The 19,734-nt window shown below is 37.7% G+C and overlaps 1 protein-coding gene across 9 annotated transcripts in view; it reads right to left on the reverse strand.

Annotated features, from left to right (window-relative positions):
- The window catches only part of LOC149141047 (uncharacterized), a 103,720-nt gene extending 85,242 nt beyond the window's left edge, over positions 1 to 18,478 (reverse strand). For 5 of the 9 annotated variants that reach the window (XM_089447525.1, XM_089447523.1, XM_089447528.1 and 2 more), the window contains exon 1: positions 18,240 to 18,473. The gene's annotated coding sequence lies outside the window, so the exon portion shown is untranslated. Of the gene's footprint in view, positions 1 to 18,239 lie in introns of all 9 variants that reach the window. The other 4 variants (XM_089447526.1, XM_089447522.1, XM_089447529.1 and 1 more) reach the window with 3 other exon arrangements.
- Between the last annotated feature and the right edge of the window lie 1,256 nt (positions 18,479 to 19,734).

The following is a 19,734-nucleotide window of genomic DNA, read 5'->3' on the forward strand; positions in this document are numbered from 1 at the left end:
CATTATGCTAGAATGCCTGGATGAACAATAATATGCAAAATGGTCCCAATCTTCTCAATTAAAAGACTAGATGATTCCTACAAAGCAACTCAATGCTATTATCACATGCTTCTATCTATGATGTTATGCATTTACAAAACCAAGATTCTCTTAGAGCAAACAACAATGCATGCTATTCTAAAGGAAAGACCAAATTCCTAAAGAACCTGATAGGGGGATGCCTTCTTCAATAGTAAAGATCCTTGACATCTTCTTTCTCCAACTTCTTCTTCGATTCTCCTATCTCCTCGACTATATGAGCTTCACTTCTTTCCTTTCTTTTGTTGTTCTGCTTATTTGGACAATCCCTCTTAAAGTGTCCATATTCATTGCACCCAAAGCATTGAACCTTGGACATATCTGGCTTCTTCTTGGACTTTCCAAATCTTCCTTTCTTCAGCTTCTTAGTCCTCGCTATGAAGGCTTGAGACTGTTCATTTGATTCAATATCATCCTTTGCCTTGATTCTTGTTTCTTCCAAGATGCATTGAGCCCACAACTCATCAAAAGGAGTTGAGTCTTTCTTAGAGTAGATGCTCGTTGCAAAACTACTCCATTCTGGTGGCAAAGCATTTAGTACACATATGGTCATTTCAAAATCAAAAATTGTCTCCTCAAGCCCCTGCAACTGATCTCTTATTTGAGAAATCTTCATAAGAAAGGAGGCCATGTCCTCATCCTTCGATTTCTTTATTTTATATAGTTTATTCCTCAAATACATCTTTTGTTCTGGTGTACTTATAGAGTACAAATTCACTAGCTTGTCATACATAGCCTTTGAAGTCTTCAAGTTAGCAACAAATGGAACAAGATGATTCTTAATGGAATCCACAATGATCCTTAGTGCCCTTACTTTGCCTTTCTTGTATTTTTCTAACTCTTGAACCTTGGACATATCTGGCTTCTTCTTGGACTTTCCAAATCTTCCTTTCTCCAGCTTCTTAGTCCTCGCTATGAAGGCTTGAGACTATTCATTTGATTCAATATCATCCTTTGCCTTGATTCTTATTTCTTCCAAGATGCATTGAGTCCACAACTCATCAAAAGGAGTTGAGTCTTTCTTAGAGTAGATGCTCGTTGCAAAACTGCTCCATTCTGGTGGCAAAGCATTTAGTGCACATATGGTCATTTCAAAATCAAAAATTGTCTCCTCAAGCCCCTGCAACTGATCTCTTATTTGAGAAATCTTCATTAGAAAGGAGGCCATGTCCTCATCCTTCGATTTCTTTATTTTATATAGTTTATTCCTCAAATACATCTTTTGTTATGATGTACTTAGAGTACAAATTCACTAGCTTGTCATACATAGCCTTTGAAGTCTTCAAGTTAGCAACAAATGGAACAAGATGATCCTTAATGGATTCCACAATGATCCTTTGTGCCCTTACTTCCCCTTTCTTGTATTTTGCTAACTCGAGTCTTGTCTTTGCTAGGTTCAATGACTTCCCCAAGAACATATTCCATTACTTCATGTTTTGTAAGTGCCAAGTCAATCCTTTTCTTCCATGCTAGGAAATTTGTTGAGCCAACGAGCTTATTGCTTTCCTTGCAGACAGAACCCATAAGACCTATAGATTTAGACATAGAATAATATGATACTTGTCAATCAAGATTCTTCCCTTCTCTGATGATGTCTCCAACTATCTTGATGCTTTCAAGATATTCAAAGAGACTTCAATGATGTCCTAGAAAGATGTCTTCTATGATGCCTTCAACAATAGCTTCCAAAAGTGATGAAAGATATCTTTCAATGATCCTTTAAATAGACCTTCTTCCAAGAGAGATCTACAACCTTCTTGTAGTCTTCCTCTTCAGGCCTTCCTTTGATGAGGGCTTGATGTAGTCTTCTGCAAGTGATTCCCCTTAGCAAAACCTTCTTGTGTCCACAAGATGATCCTTGCAGCTGCCTTCTTGTTCACCTTAGCTGTGATACCATGCTGGAAAATGCAATGTGGCAGCTACTAATTCATTTTCCTTATTCCTTAATACTTGCTTGTGATTCTTATTTATCTTCTTGTGTTTCTTTATTAGATCTTTCCATCAAACAAATATCGAGATCAAAACAGTAAAGACAATGGACATAGATATTAGGCTCCAAGCCAGGGCAAAACCCCTCCAAGGGAAAAACCTAGAAAATCTCTTCTCTTCTTATAGAATTTGCTTCAAATGAGACAATAAAAATCAAAATCCTAGACCAAGTTCTCCTCCAAGTACCAAGTCAGCCCTTCCAATAGAATCAGATCACCACATCTCAATCATGCATCAATATGTAACTTCGACCATAGCTTCAACCTTGTAGCTGCTATAGAAACCCTAATTCAGCGTCTTCAAGAGATCCTTCTCTGAGCAAGACAAATCTTCCCAATGTCAACGAAGTCAAAATAGGGTATTTCCTCTTCCAACAACTTGATACTGCAACTTGTCTTACTAAAACTCGGACCTGCAATTTTGGCCTTCCTCGGAGCAGCAGAAACCCTAATTCTCCGCATGTGTGAGAGAGATAGAGCCCAAAAACAAGTTTTCTTCATTCTTTTCTTCTTTTAGACCTTCGCTCTTCTTGTCTTCTTGCTTCCCAACTAAAGATCAAACTTCTTTTTTTGAGAACGAACTTGTGGGTGAGTGCCAAATGAGGTCGAATCTGCTCCTCTATATAGACTTTCCAAGGGGTCGAATTCCCTCCTTTAGGCTGACTTGAAGCTTTTAGCGTCAACTTGTACATTTGAGGTTTCCAGGGCTTTCTAGACTCAAAATAAATTCTTTTACAATATAAATTTTGCCCAAAAGGGTCTTATAAACATGATGTTGACTCTCTTGACTCATGACAATATATCCTATGACCTAACAAACCCTAGAAACATGAAGAACATGCTTTTACCTAGAAGACCATCAATAATGAGCATGAAACCCATGCTTTAAATAATAACTTTTTCTTTTCTTATTTTGTTTGTTACATAAGATACATATTGAAATGAGTACACTAACAGTTATGAAGACCATAACTAGTTACATTTCCAACACCTAGCACGCCCCCAGGTTGGCCTTGACATTGTTTGATAAATGTTGCTTGCTCCTAAGCCAAGATGATGATTGATTATCCTCAAGATGATGCTTGCACATCACTTGGAGACCCCAATCTATGTTGCACAAAACTTCTAGGAATTCGACGTTTCAGGCCGTACCCATATGCAAAACTCCGAAACTTGGATGAAACTCGGTCGAAACTCAACCATCATGTAATCATCTATGAGAGTTAATATAGACTTGTTTTTCCTTCTAAATTGTCATCTATAGGTCTTATCCCTTTTTTTCTTGTAAGATAATGTGTTGTTCACTTATTTATTTTTATATATAAATATATGACGTTTCGGATAACATTTCCGCCGACATTTCCATTTTTGGGAGTGATGTTTCTAAACGTACCATTTGGGAAACTCCGAAACATTTCGGCATTTCGTGCAACTTAGACCCCAATGCTTGAGCATGATGGTGCCACATCACTCTTTTTTCCCTTAGAAGGGTGATGTAGGGCATAATTGTGATGGCATCCATGGAGGCACTTTATGGAGGCATACACATGCACTTTGAGCCTTTCTTGAGTGAGGAGCACTCGTGATCCATTTTGTCACTTGCTTGTGGCATATTGAGCATCTATGGAGAATGACATCATAGTGTCGGACTTTATTTTCCACAATTGTGGGTTGTTTTTGGCATTTATGTTATGTGTTTGAGTTATAATGAGACCAGCTTATGAGTTCACACTTTTTGAACACTTAAGCAAACTTGTTTTAGGGCTTTGCTTGTAAAAATTATGAAAATAAGGCAAGTTAAATCTCATATAAATAGAGGATGACTTATTTCACTTTTCATAATCACTCACTCATCACTCTTTTATTTTTAAAGAGTGTGAATTAGTCTTCTTGTCTCTTGTGGGCCAAAATGTGATCTTTTTATGGTGCGAGTCTCTTGGAGATGGTTTTGCTTGGATTGATTGAAGTGTTTCTCTTGGAAAATTTTGTAAGTTTACCACATTTTTCTATATTTTGCATGTTGTATTTGTTTAGTAGGGTTTCTAATTGTGCCATGATATAAATTGCTAAATCTATATTGAAATCTTGATCCTCTATGATATGTAAAATTGTTTTCTTAGATATCTTTAAGAGAACTCCGAGAGTGCATCTCTTAAAATTAAAATCTCCCCTCACAGGGAAATCGCTAAGGTTTTTAAAGTGGATGCCCTAGTCATCCCCCCCTACTTCAACAAAATCATTCTCAGTGATTTTTGCCCTAGAAGACTCTGTTAAGCCCATCTAGAACAAGGCACTAGTCGTAGTAGTGTTGATCAACTCTTTTCTTAAAATTCATCCTTTTTCTTTCTAATTCCTCGATATTTAGGGTTAGGGCTAGAGTTTTATGTGAAATGTTGCTAAAAAGCTATGAAACCGGATTCGTCCAAAACAGGCCACGTGTCTGAATCCCACGAATCTGACACGATTCGAATCCAAAAATGGGACACGACGTGTCCTAACAGGACACGATCAAATCTCAGTTGTGTCCCGATTTTGGGATTCGAATCCCAAAAAAGTGAGGGTTTACGAGGTTTATGAGGGAGGGTTTATGAGATTTATGAGGGTTTGTGAGGGTTTATGAGGTTTGGGAGGGTTTGTGAGGTTTGTGAGGGTTTATGCAGATATTTGAATTTTGTATGTACTATGCGTGCTATAATGTTACTAACTTACTTTATAAACAGTAAAACTAACATCTAGATGAAGATTTATGTTTGAAACCAATGAATTTGTATCATTAATGAGAATTTGTGTAAGAAAAATCTAATTTTTAATATATATATAATAAAATAATATATAACGAATCCTACGTGTCTGAATCCGACACTCGAATCCCCGTATCCTACGTGTCCTATTCCGGGGGGTCAACGTGTCCGAATACGACACTCGAATCCCTGTATCCTACGAATCCCGAATCCCTGTGTCAAGTGACTTAGCTAAAAAGTAATTTATGTTTGATGTATTATTGTCTTTAAAGTACGAGATGCATTTAATAATTACATAAAAGCAAAATCTAGAATTATATGCATGTTCAATCCCTCTTTTAAGGCCAACATTATCATTCTTTTTGTTGTTTATGCATAGCTTCAGCCATAAAACTGCATTATAAACCCTAGACCTAGGTATCAATTTGAAGGTCTTCCCCCTTTTTGTTGATTAATCATTGGGAGACCTTTTCTTTGGGTTGTTACATGACATTGCTTGCCTTATCGTTGAAAATTTACAAAACCCTAACTTATAACAGCCATATAATCAGTCTAGGAACATAATACGTGAAGTTTGGCAAAGATTACTCAGGCCTTCTAGGCTTCGTCAATATTATATCCCAAACTTTAGACCTAATTCAATTAGCTTAAGCCATTCTCATTGAATATCCTTTAGGTGAGCATTTGGGGAAGCCTCCATTGTGGTTGAATACCAATAAATAGCGGGAGAAAGGTTGCTAAGCTGATAGTGGCAATCGATCTCTTGTTGCCCTAAGGTATGGTTCTGCCTAGTGGGGCTTTGCACTAGGCTTCATAGATTTTGCGGCAACAAGACCCAATAAGAGAGTTGTGGAGTAGAATGGGGATGCTTGAGGCAACAAATTGATCCAATGTTGTAAAATCTTGCACCCCTTATAAGTAACTAAGTCAAAGGAAACATACCTAACTTGTTAGGGAGCAACTAACTTTTTGTTTTACTAAAAATTGGTTTCTATATATTTGTTCCCTCAAAGGAGAATTATTCAATCCTAGACCCAGAACCATAAAGATTTAAAGTTTTCTTTGTGTAAAAGCAAAGGCCTAATATAACCCTTGTTTTGTTGTATTACTTCTAGCATCAAAATAAGCCTTATATCGGTTCCACAACTTTGTTAAGATGAGAATTTTTTGTTTCATAGAAGCATTTTATGAATATACACTAAAGTTTTTTTGACTAAAACTTTCCCTAGCCCACTCAAGCCAACAATCAAAGGCTTCCACAAGTGACAAGCTAATGCCATCCAACTAAATCTCAAAGGTAATTGCATGCCACACTTGTATACACAGGAAGCATAATGCCTGGAAACATACATTAAAAAATAGGGGGCCAATGTATGGTTCCTCGATGAAGATTGCAACAAAAATATTTTGAACCTCACAAACACCACAATTGCACCACATCAAAGATCATCACTCTCCATTGCAAGTCCACAATCACAACACAAGCAAGACCACAACTCCCATTATGGGTCCTAAAGAGGCCCATAGATGCAAGCTCAAAAACACAAACAGTTGTGCTACAAAATAAATCATGACTTCTCTTTTTGGGAAGCACGTGAACCATAGTTAGAAAGTTCAATTGAATTGTGAATTTGAATTCAACAAAACTTGTCAAAATTCAAATTCTATATGGTCAACATATCACTAATTGTATCAAATTAAACCTATACCATGTGATTCACCCTTGAATTCAGCCTATGATTCGAATCGAAACAACAAAACTATTTAAAAAATAAGGTATCCAAAAATGTCATTTTTTCATTTTGAGGACTTCATATATTGACCAAGAACACTTAATGTTGAGATCACATGTGAATAATGTTACTTTCAAGTTTCAATGAAGATTCCATGCTATTTAATTTTAACTCTATATGTTCTGCATATTTTTACTTTCTAAAAATTTTGAAGAATCTGCAAGTTTTTTGTATTAGCGAGATGTATACTCCTATATTTTTCTATGCTAGCTTCTTCCCATATGATTTATTTTGCAATGCACTGTCTCTAAATTCATACATGGTAAGTATGTTATGAATTGCAAATTAAGAAAGTGAAAAATGAATAGATGCAAGTGTTCATATGGGCTGACATGAAAGGAGGACTACAATACCAACATTGAAGCTTGAATAGCCAATCAATAAGCAGCTAAGGAATCAAGCCATCACGGCATAACAAAAGTTGAAGTGCCAACCATCTCAATCATTAGTAAAGTATCAACCATTCTAATTGTTGGATAGGACTTTCCTACCCATAAATACTATTCTTATGCATTTTATCAAAATGTCATTACTCTCCAACTTGGGTAACATATCAAGGGGTTTTCCTCCACAACCTTACCACATGGTCAATTGGAATATTGGGTGTTGAATGTTAATGAGGCTTTGTATCACAGTTTCACATGTAAAACATCTCAACTTTCATAGTTTTATAAGTTTAAACAAAACTCTATGTTTACATCCCTTCTTAGGGCTTAAAAAATAAAGTATCTCTAGTCTCCTAATCTCACATTTGGGACTTTCCCATCAAAACCCTCCTCACTGCTTAACACCTAGAGCACCTCTAACAATCCTAAACTTTGCCATCATGATCCTGTTGCCACAAAATCTAGCAAGCCTTGGAGAGGGAAACCCTACAAGGTATAAACTAAACCTATAAGAAAGAATGAGGTAATGACCCACTATAACCACATCCAAAACCCCTTGCTATTTATAGACTTTCACCAATGGGAGGAGTCTTGGTAGGAAAGAGATCACTTATAATAGGTATTCTAGGGTTGAAGTATTAAACGATCTCACTAGGAGGTCTTCACGAAAGACACAATTTTCATTCAAGGCTTCACAAGGAAGCAATTCGCTTTCTATGAAGATACCTAGAATTGAAGGCACAAGACCTAGGGTTTGATTGATTTGATGAGTGTTGGAGTAACTCAAGATCAATGCAAGGAGAAAAGGTCCCTTACTATATGTATTAGCTAAGCCAAGTCTTATGAAACCTTCAAGAAAGTCCTTAAGTTAAGGGAACAAAAACTAGGGTTTCCCGTTTAGGGAAAACACCTAGGGCAAGAGAATTTGTGGACGAAATTGAAGTGGATGCCCACCAAATTGATAAGTTTTGTGGCAAACCCTACTGACTTGATGTTTAGGTTTTCCAACCACCAAAATCCTCCTTCCCTAGAAATTTGCACCAAGCACTAGATTTCTTCTCTAGCCTTCAAAGGACCGAAATTTTGGAGAGTATGGAGAAAATGTGAGAGTGATCACCAACAATTTGGACTAGTGCCTTGTCCTTTGCACATATGGGGTCAAGGATGTGTTAAATAGCTAATCTTGTTTCCAAGGAGGCAGAAATTTGATGCCCTAGCAACAAATTTCAAGCATGTGCCCACTTAATGAGATAATGGAGTTTTATGGGAGGGCTACTAGGAGTTCACCACTAGGAAAATTCTTAACATGTCATGTAGGAGTAATGCATGCAACATTCATTGAGCAAGCATTCAATTAATCTTCAATAAAATTAGGGCACGATTTAGCATGAGCTAGAATCATTCCATCATTAGACATAGAAAAATAATCTTCAACAAGTGAGAGTACTTACAAGACAATGTGCAAGAAATCCATCCATTAATCCAAAGAATATCCAAAAATCAACTCCAAACATCAAAATGCATCCAAGATCCAATATAGTCCACAAAAGAGCAAGTGTGAATTCTTCTAAGGAGGTCAAAATTCCAATGAGTGATGATGATGAGAGATCAAATGAGAGATCTCTAATATAAATGTGCTCTATCACATCCTAATTTAGCCTACAAGCCTCTCTAATCATAAAACAATGTGCAAGTAATCGCCTAGGTCACAACGTAACCTAGTAACTTTTGCAAATTTGATTTTATCTCCACAAATGCTAGTCAAAATACGATATCATGCTTGTGTGGGCTTGTTGAGGGCTAATGTTGAGGTCTTTTGGTGCCATGACGAGTATAGAAGACCTCTAAAATCAAGATCTAGGGACTGGCCCCTATATCTTGGTGTAAATCATCATGTGGGCCCCAAATGTGGGTTTGGGGCACAAAATTGGGTCTCATGGGTCTCCAAGTGGTGTAATCTCTATCTCTACTCCAACATTGAGGGCACTAAAGATGGTGCTAGCCCTCCCATGTCTCAAAGCATGAGACAAACATCGTCTGTGTTGATTTTTCCTCAGCACTTCAAAATCAGGTTTATGTCTAAGATCAAGATCACAAACACACTAAAATGCCACAACACAAGCACTTTGCACAACGGAATATGTACAGCAGTGAATCAATTTAGTAAACAAGACAATTTTTAACCCAAACTTGTTATATTACAAACTTTAATACAACAAACGTAGGGCTTCCTTACTAGAGATCATGGCCCTTACAATTAGCCCTGATACAAGAATAACTAGGGCTTGGGATCAAGCACTTATGATCACCAATCTACCCTGACCAAGATTCACTTGACTTGTTGAAGGAACGCTCAACTCAACCCCTTTGGTTCACATACCTTGAACACTTCTGGCAGGTCCTTTGCCACTTCTTTTGTTGCTCACAAAACTTTTGCAACTTCAAATTGCTTGCATCTTTAGCTCCTCAAAGTTCAAACTGCCTCTATAAATCACTCATGTTGCTCCAAGGATGACTGACCATAGGCTCATATAAGTCTGCCCTCTAGCTCCTCTCCTTCTCCTCCAAGATTGCCAACTCATAAGGTCTTCAATGCCCTCTTCATGTCTCTCTGTTGCTCCAAAGATGACCAGGCTTAGGGTTAAATCAAGCTACCGTCACATAGTGACAAGTGTGCTCCTTTGTCACCTTAGGGCTTTCCAATCAGCCCACTCACAACTCCTTAATCGCACTAAGGAAGACCGATCTATGGCACACAAAAACACAACCACTTAACAGTCCTCAACTCCACAAAGGCATTGTTCTTAGGTTGCTCTAACTGTCGTTCAACAATGCTTATGAACAAACCTTAAACCACTGCCATCACCTACAGCATTCAACCTCAAACGTAACAGCTCTCCAATACCCTTCTTCTTCCACTGTAACAGTCCACTTCTGCCCTACCTTCTTCATGCCTTTCTTGTCCACTTGATCACAGACTTTGGGCCCCTTTTACTCCTGAAATATGCGGCCTAAACATAGTTACCATATCTGAGACAAAACTTGGCCTAAACACAGGTCAATCATAGTCTCGGATCACTGTAGCTTTTCACCTTCTCACAAAGATCTTCCCACACTTAGTCCTCTCCACAGGACATAAACTTGAGCAAGAAAATACACACTTACTAGGGCAAATTCGTACGACTATTAGGCACAGGAAGAAGCCCTAACTAGGGCACGAAACAGACCTCCAATTAGCATAGAACATGCCTTTCTTTGAGGGCCAAAAATACACAGAGATACTCTCCCCTAGGCTGAGCAAACTCGTCCACCAAATCAGAAATGAGACAAACCTTCTAACTCCATTTTTTCATCCTCCATAGGCTCTGTACTTTCTTGAGACCTTTTCGCACTCTTAAGAGCAAACACACTTGAGAAGAATGCTTCATGGATGGTGAAAAAATGAGCTTCATCTCTTTCCATCTTATAGTCTTCATGAGGGAATCAATTAGCCCTCAAGGGGCACCACTCAAGCCTAGGCTGACTTGATCTTGTTGACAAAAACCACAACTCTCATAAGAAAATTGTTTTCTTTCATTTGATCAAGACACTCCATGGTTGCCTTATGTCCCCCTTGTGAAAACTTCATCTATTGTAGCAACTGGAAATTATTCTTCTAATTGTTAATTTAATTCAACAATTTATTTTCCCACACAAACAACGAATAATTCTCTACTGCAATTTTCACAAATAAACTGCGAAAGAAAATATAGCGCTCGAAACTAAGAAAATCTAGCACACACACACACAATAAAATTGACACAATTATTTTTGGACAAATGTCCCCAGAAAAACCCAATGCGAGAAAACCAGTGCAGTAGTTGAGGGTTTTATTATTATGCAATAGTGAAACCTAAGTACAATAATCTAAGCAATGTTGCACGAAGCGAGGACGAAGCGGGGATGTTTTTTGGAAGCGGGGACGAGGAAGCGTCATTTTCCAAAAATCTAGGAAGCGAAGCGTCTGCTATATATATATATATATATATATATATATATATATATATATATATATATATATTGCATTTATACTCTAAACAAACATCCCAAACAAGTGGAAGCGTCCAGGAAGCGTCCAAAACAGGCCGAAGCATCTAGGAAGTGTCCAAAACATGCGGAAGCGTCCGGAAGCGTCCAAAACAGGCGGAAGCGCGCTTCCGAATTTTGGAAGCACGCTTCCGGGGATGCTTCCTGGACACATCCGCACGGGACGTGCTTCGGGCCTTAGAATCGGGGGGGGGGGGACGCTTCCTGCAAGATTGAATCTAAGTACAATAGTCTGGATGTCGAATCTGACAATCCTACAGAGAAAAATACTGACAAAAATCTAGTGAGAAATTTCCTCACCCCACAGGAAAATTCAGCTATTAAGATTGACCTCTGAAACCCTCTACGAATTTCCCTGTGTCACCCTCTGTGTGGACTCTACACAGGTTATAATCCATACGGCCTAGATCTTAATCTGAGCTGCTTCTTTTGTTTGCCACTAACTCTGGAAACGCTTCTCCTGACCTTTGCAAAATTATTCTGCCACCGGAACACTGAATCTGCAAATCGAACTGCCTTTAGAGGCTACTGCGCAATCCCTTTGTCAACCTCACTGTGGCTCTTCTACCTTTCTGCAAATGCACTCACTAGATCTGGAAATCTTCCTCCAGACTCACTGTCCCTACCCCTCATTGTCTCAGCTTCCTTACTGAAGCTCCAACTCTCCAACAACTGACTGTTGCTACTCTAGAAAATCAAATTCTCCAAGTGACTCTGGTGTATTCTCCATCACCACATCGATCCCTTCTTATATCTTCCTGTTGAGACTCTAAAGGCCAAGATTAAATATTAATCGATGGCTCAGATCATCTCTGGATCAATCTGTGTGAGTTTCTAGAGAAAATTCACCTTGACTTCATTAATTCTGATTAATTAACCAATTTCGCTAAGTTTAGACTTATGAAACATTAAAAAAATAGTTAATAATCTAATTACGTCATCTCTAGGTGGGATTTCCATAAACAATTTCTGGGTTTTGGAGATCTCATGTATTCTAGCCTCTCCACCAAATTTAGTGGCTAGAACACATCCAATGCTACAGAAACTAACACCCCTTAGCCCTTCAAGGGTGCCCTCATGCAATCAATGAACAAGCAATTATTTTTCCACTTGGTTCCTTGCCCACAACTTTGGGTCCAAAGCCCATTGCTTGGGTACATCACCCACAAAGCCCTTTTGTGGGTCAACTCCTCACAAACCCAATACCCGAGGGGTTGTAGGAGTACCTCTCAAGCTACACAAATCAGCAGTCTGGGCCTTGCATTAACCACCTGACCCTATAGTACTGCTAAGTTGGTTGGGGGCGTGATGGTCCAAGTGCATCATCCCTTGAATAATATAGGGAAAAGTGCAGAAGCTCTATGGGTGTTGAAGGTGCCCATGGAAACAAGTGATGCTCTATAGTTGTCCGAAGTCCCATGGCTCTCAACGCATCTCCTGTGGGTGTCAATATGTCCCTCTAGAGGACCTGGACCCCGGTTAAGTTGCCCAGACCTATAGATGGAACCACTGCCAATTACACACAATATCCAGTGTTGCAACTTTCATCATCAGGTAAATTAATCATTATTGCATCTACGTGAACCAAGCTTGAAATAAATGGGCATAATAACACTTAATATGTGGTTTTTTTTCCAAATTTGGGGCCTTGGTCACGTAATGGTGTTACGTCCCTAGGTTGGAGTGGTTAATAGACAACCCTATTATGTGTTTTCTACCCCAAAAGGAAGTGACATGTCCTTGGTCCACCCTTCAATCGATAGGTGCCATGTGAATAATGATGGAATAGAGGGGAAAGAACTCCATGGCCAAGTGCCATGGTCAAAGGGACCAGCTATGATGGAATACCTCATCCTGGGTGTATAGATGTGAGGAGGGAGCAATCGTGGATGCATGAGTTACCTCGGCCTTTGTTTTTCCACCCCTCTATATTGCCTTTTACTTTTTCTTGACTTTTCCTTGTATTACTACTCGTAGCTCAAGGAATGAGAGCTTGCTTTGTATGATGTATAGCAGTTATTACCCCCTTTAGGATGGGGCAATTCATTGCCCATCAAGGGTTGGGACATGCAAGGGTTCCTTGTCTTCTATGAGATAGGGCAACATTGGCCCAAGAATTGGGTGATGGCCATATGATAGAGGTCGAGCTCATGCTTGGCTTTTGCCCGTGTGTTAATTTGTAAATCTCAGCCATCTTTTGCATTTTGATTTTTCTTTTGTTTTTCTTTTGGCCATCATACACTTTTTCCTTTCTTTTAGTTGCATCAACTTCCCAGGGTGCATTTCCAGGCCCTACCGAAGGTATGAGGATGTATGTCATGTCCCCAATAAATAATTTTGCTAAGAAGAATTCCCAATTTTGCAATTTTGGTGATTAATAAATACTTTGGCATATGAAACTTAGGAAAAAGTGGATTTTGGAGGCACCACTTAATTTTGGAGAGAAAAGGAGGCTAAACTTAGGAGAAAAAGATAAATTAAAATGGTAGTGGGTTGTGGGGGCCACTCAAAAAGGGAAAATCGAACTCCTTAAGAAAAATCGAACTAGAGAGAAAGTGATGAAGAGGGGAGGTTGAATTCGTGAAGTCCACAAGGAAAGGGGAGCAACAATTATAAAAGGGAGAGGAGAGCCTCATTTTTGGCATCTTTTTGGCTATTTGATTTCTGAACTAGAGTTTGTTTGTGCTACTTAGCCAAGTCAACACATTGGACATAGCTTACTCATGGATTGTTATACCTTGACACTTATGTGGCACACTTTCTTAGGTGGTTGGAAACCTACATGGTACGATGATATCTTCATGAGTCGCACATGGAGGGCTTGTTTCTTTTCCTAAGAGGAGGAGCATTGGACATTGAGCCTAGGTAGCAAGTGGTGTTGAAAATATAGCTAGCAAGGACTTCTGGCTTGTGCCTTAGCTAGTGAAGACCTCGAATTGTCCTCATGAGTTAGACTTCAGTTAGGATGAGTTATTTCCAGTTTACTGAAATAATCATCAAATTAGCATGTGTTGGGTTGGAGCTTCAATTAAGTTGAAGTCTTCATCAGTTTGACTATAGAACGAGGTGGCAATTAGTAGTTCAGTTAGAGCAAGTTAGTATTCAATCTTGATTGAAGGAAGAGTGAATTAGATCTCTAGTGTTGATTGGAGAGAGCACGAGTTAACAACTCCAATGATGATTGGAAGGAAAGCAAGTAACACTCAGTTAACTCGCTATCAAAGCTCGAGTTTTAAATTTAGTTGGGCCTCCTTGCATGGATTGAAGTTCACCTATAAAGAGAGGATGAAGGCACAAGTAAATTATAATTGTTTTGTGCACAAAGATTTGTGACAAGACAGAACTCACAAGTTTGTGAGAGAGCCTTGATTCTGGAGCAGGAATTGTGTCCTAAGAAATAGGAGCCACAAGTGTGCTAGAATTTATGAGAATTGGTTGTGCACAAGTTGTTTGGAGATGGGGTCCTAAAAAATAGGAGATGAAGTACGCTAAGAAATTGGGCCAAAAGTGTGCTAGGAAATAGGAGATCAGCGCAAGGAATAAGAAGGCCAAGTGTGCAAGGAAGGGAGGAGCAGAATTGAAGCAAGACAGCGCAGTTTGCAGAGCAAGTCAAGGAGGCAACAAATGATCAATTGTGTGCAAGAACCAAGATCAAGTAGTGATCAAGGAAGGCCAAGATCAATTGTATTAGCTGAGATATAGTGTGAGAAGTAGAACGCTTTCTCAAGGAGACAGATTGCTTTGTAATAGATTCAATTGCTCCATGGGCAATCAATAAAATAGCCACATCAAGCAAGCAGGTTTTCCTTGTTGGGTTTCCTGAAAAAATAAGTGTGTCAATTTGTGCATGTGTTTTTATCTCTGTGATTTTATTTTGTTGCTTATAAGTTGTTAAGAGGCTCTGTTTCTTGGTGAAAGTAAACTAGATTTTAGTTTTCAGTTATTCATCTAAGTAGTTGTAGAGTTTCATGGAAATTTAACAAGTGGACACTTGGTTGCCTACATAGAGACTTGTGCTTGATTTGAGGATGCATTGGTTGAGTGTTGATGGAGGTGTGGTGGACTCGAAGGAGCACATAGCTTAGAAAGGAAAGTTGGAGTAGTGGAGACCCTTGGAGGAGCATTGAACCTTTCTCAAATAGCGCTCACCCCAACGCCCTTGCTTGATAGACATGTTTACCTTGGAGTTGGACATATGCCACCATGGAGTTGGAGCACTTCACATGTGGGCCTTATCTAGTGATTAGTTGGGTTGCTTGTTTGTGAACATTGTCTACTTTGCCAATGTTGGCCTTTGTTGCCTATCTATCTATCTATCTATCTATCTATCCATATCCATATATATATATATATGAATGAGATACTTTTCATTCATCCCATTGATCACATCATCATTATTAAAGATGTGAGTACCAAAGCAAACTTGTCTATTTCATATGTACTTCTTCATTGTACTTTGCATTGTTGTTTAGTGTGCTAGGCTTCTTCTGTTGATGCAAGCAAGATGTGGGGATTATAGGTTGTCCTCAGAAGACAACAAAAGCTAAGGTTCAGAAGAAACCCTAAAGGAGCAAAGGGAGCACTTGTTCTTGTGGTTCTTGTGAGTGAAGACTAGGGTTTTGTGGCATTTGAACTCCTAGGACTACTTGGAGTGCAAGATATGGAGAAGATAGTTGAAGACTATGATACTATCTTGTTTTCTCATGTACACTTGTATGAAGTGTAAAAGCCAAAGCGGACTTGCTAGTTGTGGATCTTTAGTGGAGTGACCAGCTGTGGTTGGAAGTGATTCCTAGCTAGGAAGAGTTATTGGCTAGGGTTTGACAGTGGGGTACTAGCTTGTTGTGGTTGCCCTAGGTAGGATTTGGAGGGCATTGGACAGTCCTAGCGTGTGATAAGGTTTAAGATTTTCTAGTACCAGCTTGTGATAAGCTGTTGGTATGTACTTGTAACTTCATCTTATGTATATATGAAGCATGCTTTGCAGTCCCAATTTTGAGTACTGGCATATCTGATTTTCAGCTTATAATCTCATGGTGAATGAGCAGTTTCTAAGGCTGTTTGGTATGCAGATTTTTGTCATAAACAGCTAGTTGATTTTGTTAACCATTTTGACAAACTTATAGAAGCTAAGTGGGCAGATTTTTGGCTGTAATAAATCTCTGCAATTAAGTGATTTTCAAGCCTGTTATACATTGGGATTTCTGCCCTAAGGGCTGGAAAAATATTTCTCTTGAAGTACAATCATTTGGTGTTGATTTTCTTGGGATGGCTTGCGTATTTGGTTAGCAGAAGTGAAATATATGCTGCTGTAATTTAAATTTCAGATTCAGCCCTACAGATGAAAGTTCAAAGGAAATAGATCCAAGGAACCTCAAGTTCGAGGTGAAATTTCTGGAATTGCATTAAGAGGCAATTTCTTGAAATTTTCACACCCAACAATATATCGTAATACTCTCTAACCCGACACTTTACAGTCCTAGAATTCATTTTAATACTTTGCATATATTTTACTCGGCATTAAAATACAAGTTGAGCATCTCGGGTAAATCTCTTTACACAGATTGTTTATATTAAATGTTTTGTTCTGTTCATACACCACGCTTCACTATTTGAATATATTGCATACGTATTGTTTCCTTGTGGTTGATATACCATATTTGACTATTTACTTTGAATGTGTTGTTCAGATCAAATACCATGCTTTAATCTGCTAAATATATTTGTTAACTCAAAATATGTATCATAAGTGAGGAAATCTTTGGAAATCATGGTTGCCTCCAAACCCTACTCCTGGGCACTTAGATCATCTTTAGACATGAGATTCTTTGCATTTGTTTTTAAATGAAAAATGGAAGCAGCTTGATAGCGTCTTTAGGAGGCACTATTTCCTTCACCCTGCTAACAACATGTCTGCAATTAAACTGCCCACAAACTAATATGTATTATGTACAATGAGTGAAATTGCTCTTGCAGTAGTAGTCACATACTCTTTTCTTAAGGTTGAGTCCCATGAAGATACCAAATCTATTCCAATAGACCTAGAACAAGCCTACATAGTATATGATTATACCACCCACAAAATTAAGTATCCAGCAGTTATCTACTCTTGCAGTAGTTTACATGTATTGTTATCCAAGACTAAGTTCCAAAAAAGGTATTACATCAATTCAAACTGGCAACCATGTTATGTATTTACTATTATGTAGAAGTAGCTTGGTCTGAACTTGAAGTGTAAAAGTAGCATTAGCATTCTCTTATACTATCAACATTCTGCGACAAGTAAAAGTAGCATTAGCATTCTCTTATACTATCAAGATTCTGCGACAACACCAACTTTCTCCATAATTTTAAAACACATTTCCTCACATCAGTTGTGGAGTCTTAGTATGTTGAGAATGCTCTATTGTATATCAGTGAGGTGTTATTTCCCTCTTGTTATTCCAAGGAAATGTTTTCATGAAGACATCCATAACAATAGTCTAGAAATTCTTCGAAAGCAGAACATAGTCCCCCACTGCGTCTCCGGGAGGAAGAGGAACGAGATTAATAAAGTGAGTGAAACCCTATCATATAGATATGCCACTATAAGAAGATGGCTTGCAATTATAGACATCACATAGATAGCAACCACAAGCCATAGAGGAATCACGAGGCATGTACAGAGTATATAGTTTTGTTCAAAAGAGCCCGTAAAGTGATGCCCTGTTTTTTTTCTCCCATGTCACGATCAGGGAAAACACCATTTTAACTACACTATATACAAGTAAGAAATCCCCAGAGGCTACAAACCTAATGCATATGCCCTAAATAGTAAACACCTTGGAGACCAAACACTGTTCACTCTGTGGACTCTGAGGATAATATATCAATTAATAGAGCAAGCATGGACTCCGTCTTTCTTTCTTTTTCAAGAATACACTACTGTATTTTAATTATGCATAGCATTTCAAACGGTTTATCACCACCCACATGCAAATATCAAATTCGAGCATGGTTATAAGATGAGGTAGAACCACAAAAAATAAAAATCGTCTCTGCCTGCCGGGAGACATGAATAAAAAAAAACCTAATTCAAAAGCATGAACAGAAATGCAAATTTGAAGCTAAAATTCATTTGAAAATTTAAGATGATCGAAAATATTTAGTCTGGCAGGAACACCTTACCGATAGATATGACGCAGACCTTTCAGTGTTTTTAACGGTATAACCCAGAGCTCCCCTAACTTAAGTATCAGGTTTAACTGGAACGGTCTTAATTTCTTCGTAATTATATTTTCCGAAATGGAAACAAATGGTTTCGAAATTTAGGAAAATGAGCAGAGTATATGCCACGAGCCTTCGAAACCTATGAAACCATCTTTCCATCGAGGAAAATGGTTTTAATATAACTTAAATGACAAACCATTATTAAATACATTATTAGAAAAAACAAAGGAAAATGGTTCTGAAAAAATTTTATTATCCAAAGTTATGGGCAAGCCGGATATCAAATTAGTGCCCAGATATTTTTGTTTATTTATTTGTACTAAAGCATATATATTCTATTCTTTTTATTAAAAGAAACTAAAATCAGGAAAATAGTTTTGAAAAATTATTATTATCTAATTTTAAAGTCATGGCCCAAATATCAAATTGGTGTATGAGACTCTTTTGTTTGTGAGATAAGGGACCCACAAGTCTACGAAGGCATACATACTCTACTCCATCTTTATTAAAAAAAAATGGAAATCAGGAAAATGGTTTTGAAAAAATTATTGTTATCCAATTGTAAAATCATGGCCAAGCAAGATACTAAATTGGTGCATGAGACCCCTTGTTTGTGGGACAATGGGCATACACACTGTACCCCTTCTTTATTAAAAAAAATGAAAATCAGGAAAATGGTTTTGAAAAAAATATTATTATCCAATTTTAAAGTCGTGGCCAAGCCACATACCAAATTGGTGCATGAGAAGTCGTGGCCAAGCCACATATCAAATTGGTGCATGAGAACCTCTTGTTTGTAGGACAAAGGACCCACCAAATTGGTGCATGAGAACCTCTTGTTTGTAGGACAAAGGACCCACCTTCGGGCACCGATATTGCTAAGTTGCTAAGTCTACGAAGGCATACATACTCTACCCCCTCTAGCTTTATAATAATAATATATTTTAAAAATTGCAAGGCTTGCTTTTACAATTATTTGAGTATTTACTAAAAAAATCAGTGAAATGGTTTTGAAACATTATAATGATAATATATTTTAAAAATTACAGGGTTTGTTTTCCCTATAGTTATTTGGGCATTTAATTTATGTAAAAGTATATATTTTATTAGTCTAATTATGTTGATCACTATTAATTTAGTATTGACTAACCCAACTTATTAGGTTTAATTTTGAGAAATGAATATTTATTTTTCAATATTATTAAAAAAATAATTTTCAAATATTTGATGAGACCATAACTTAATGTAATATAATGTCATATGGATAATTATCTCGCATATTTTATGCCATAATTTATAATTTATAGATATAGTTGCAATATTGATATGTGATTTTAAATATTTATATAGTGATTTTTTTTTAACTTTGTAAGAAAAACATCCAAAAATAAAATCTTTTAAAATATTTCATAATCAGAGCAATAACATATTTACCATTAGTTAAGCCTTAATG

The sequence above is a fragment of the Pinus tabuliformis genome, chromosome X (genome assembly GCF_031772625.1).
Source record: "Pinus tabuliformis cultivar Carrire ecotype Pingquan chromosome X, CPIR1, whole genome shotgun sequence".
In the NCBI taxonomy this organism is placed as follows: Eukaryota; Viridiplantae; Streptophyta; class Pinopsida; order Pinales; family Pinaceae; genus Pinus; species Pinus tabuliformis.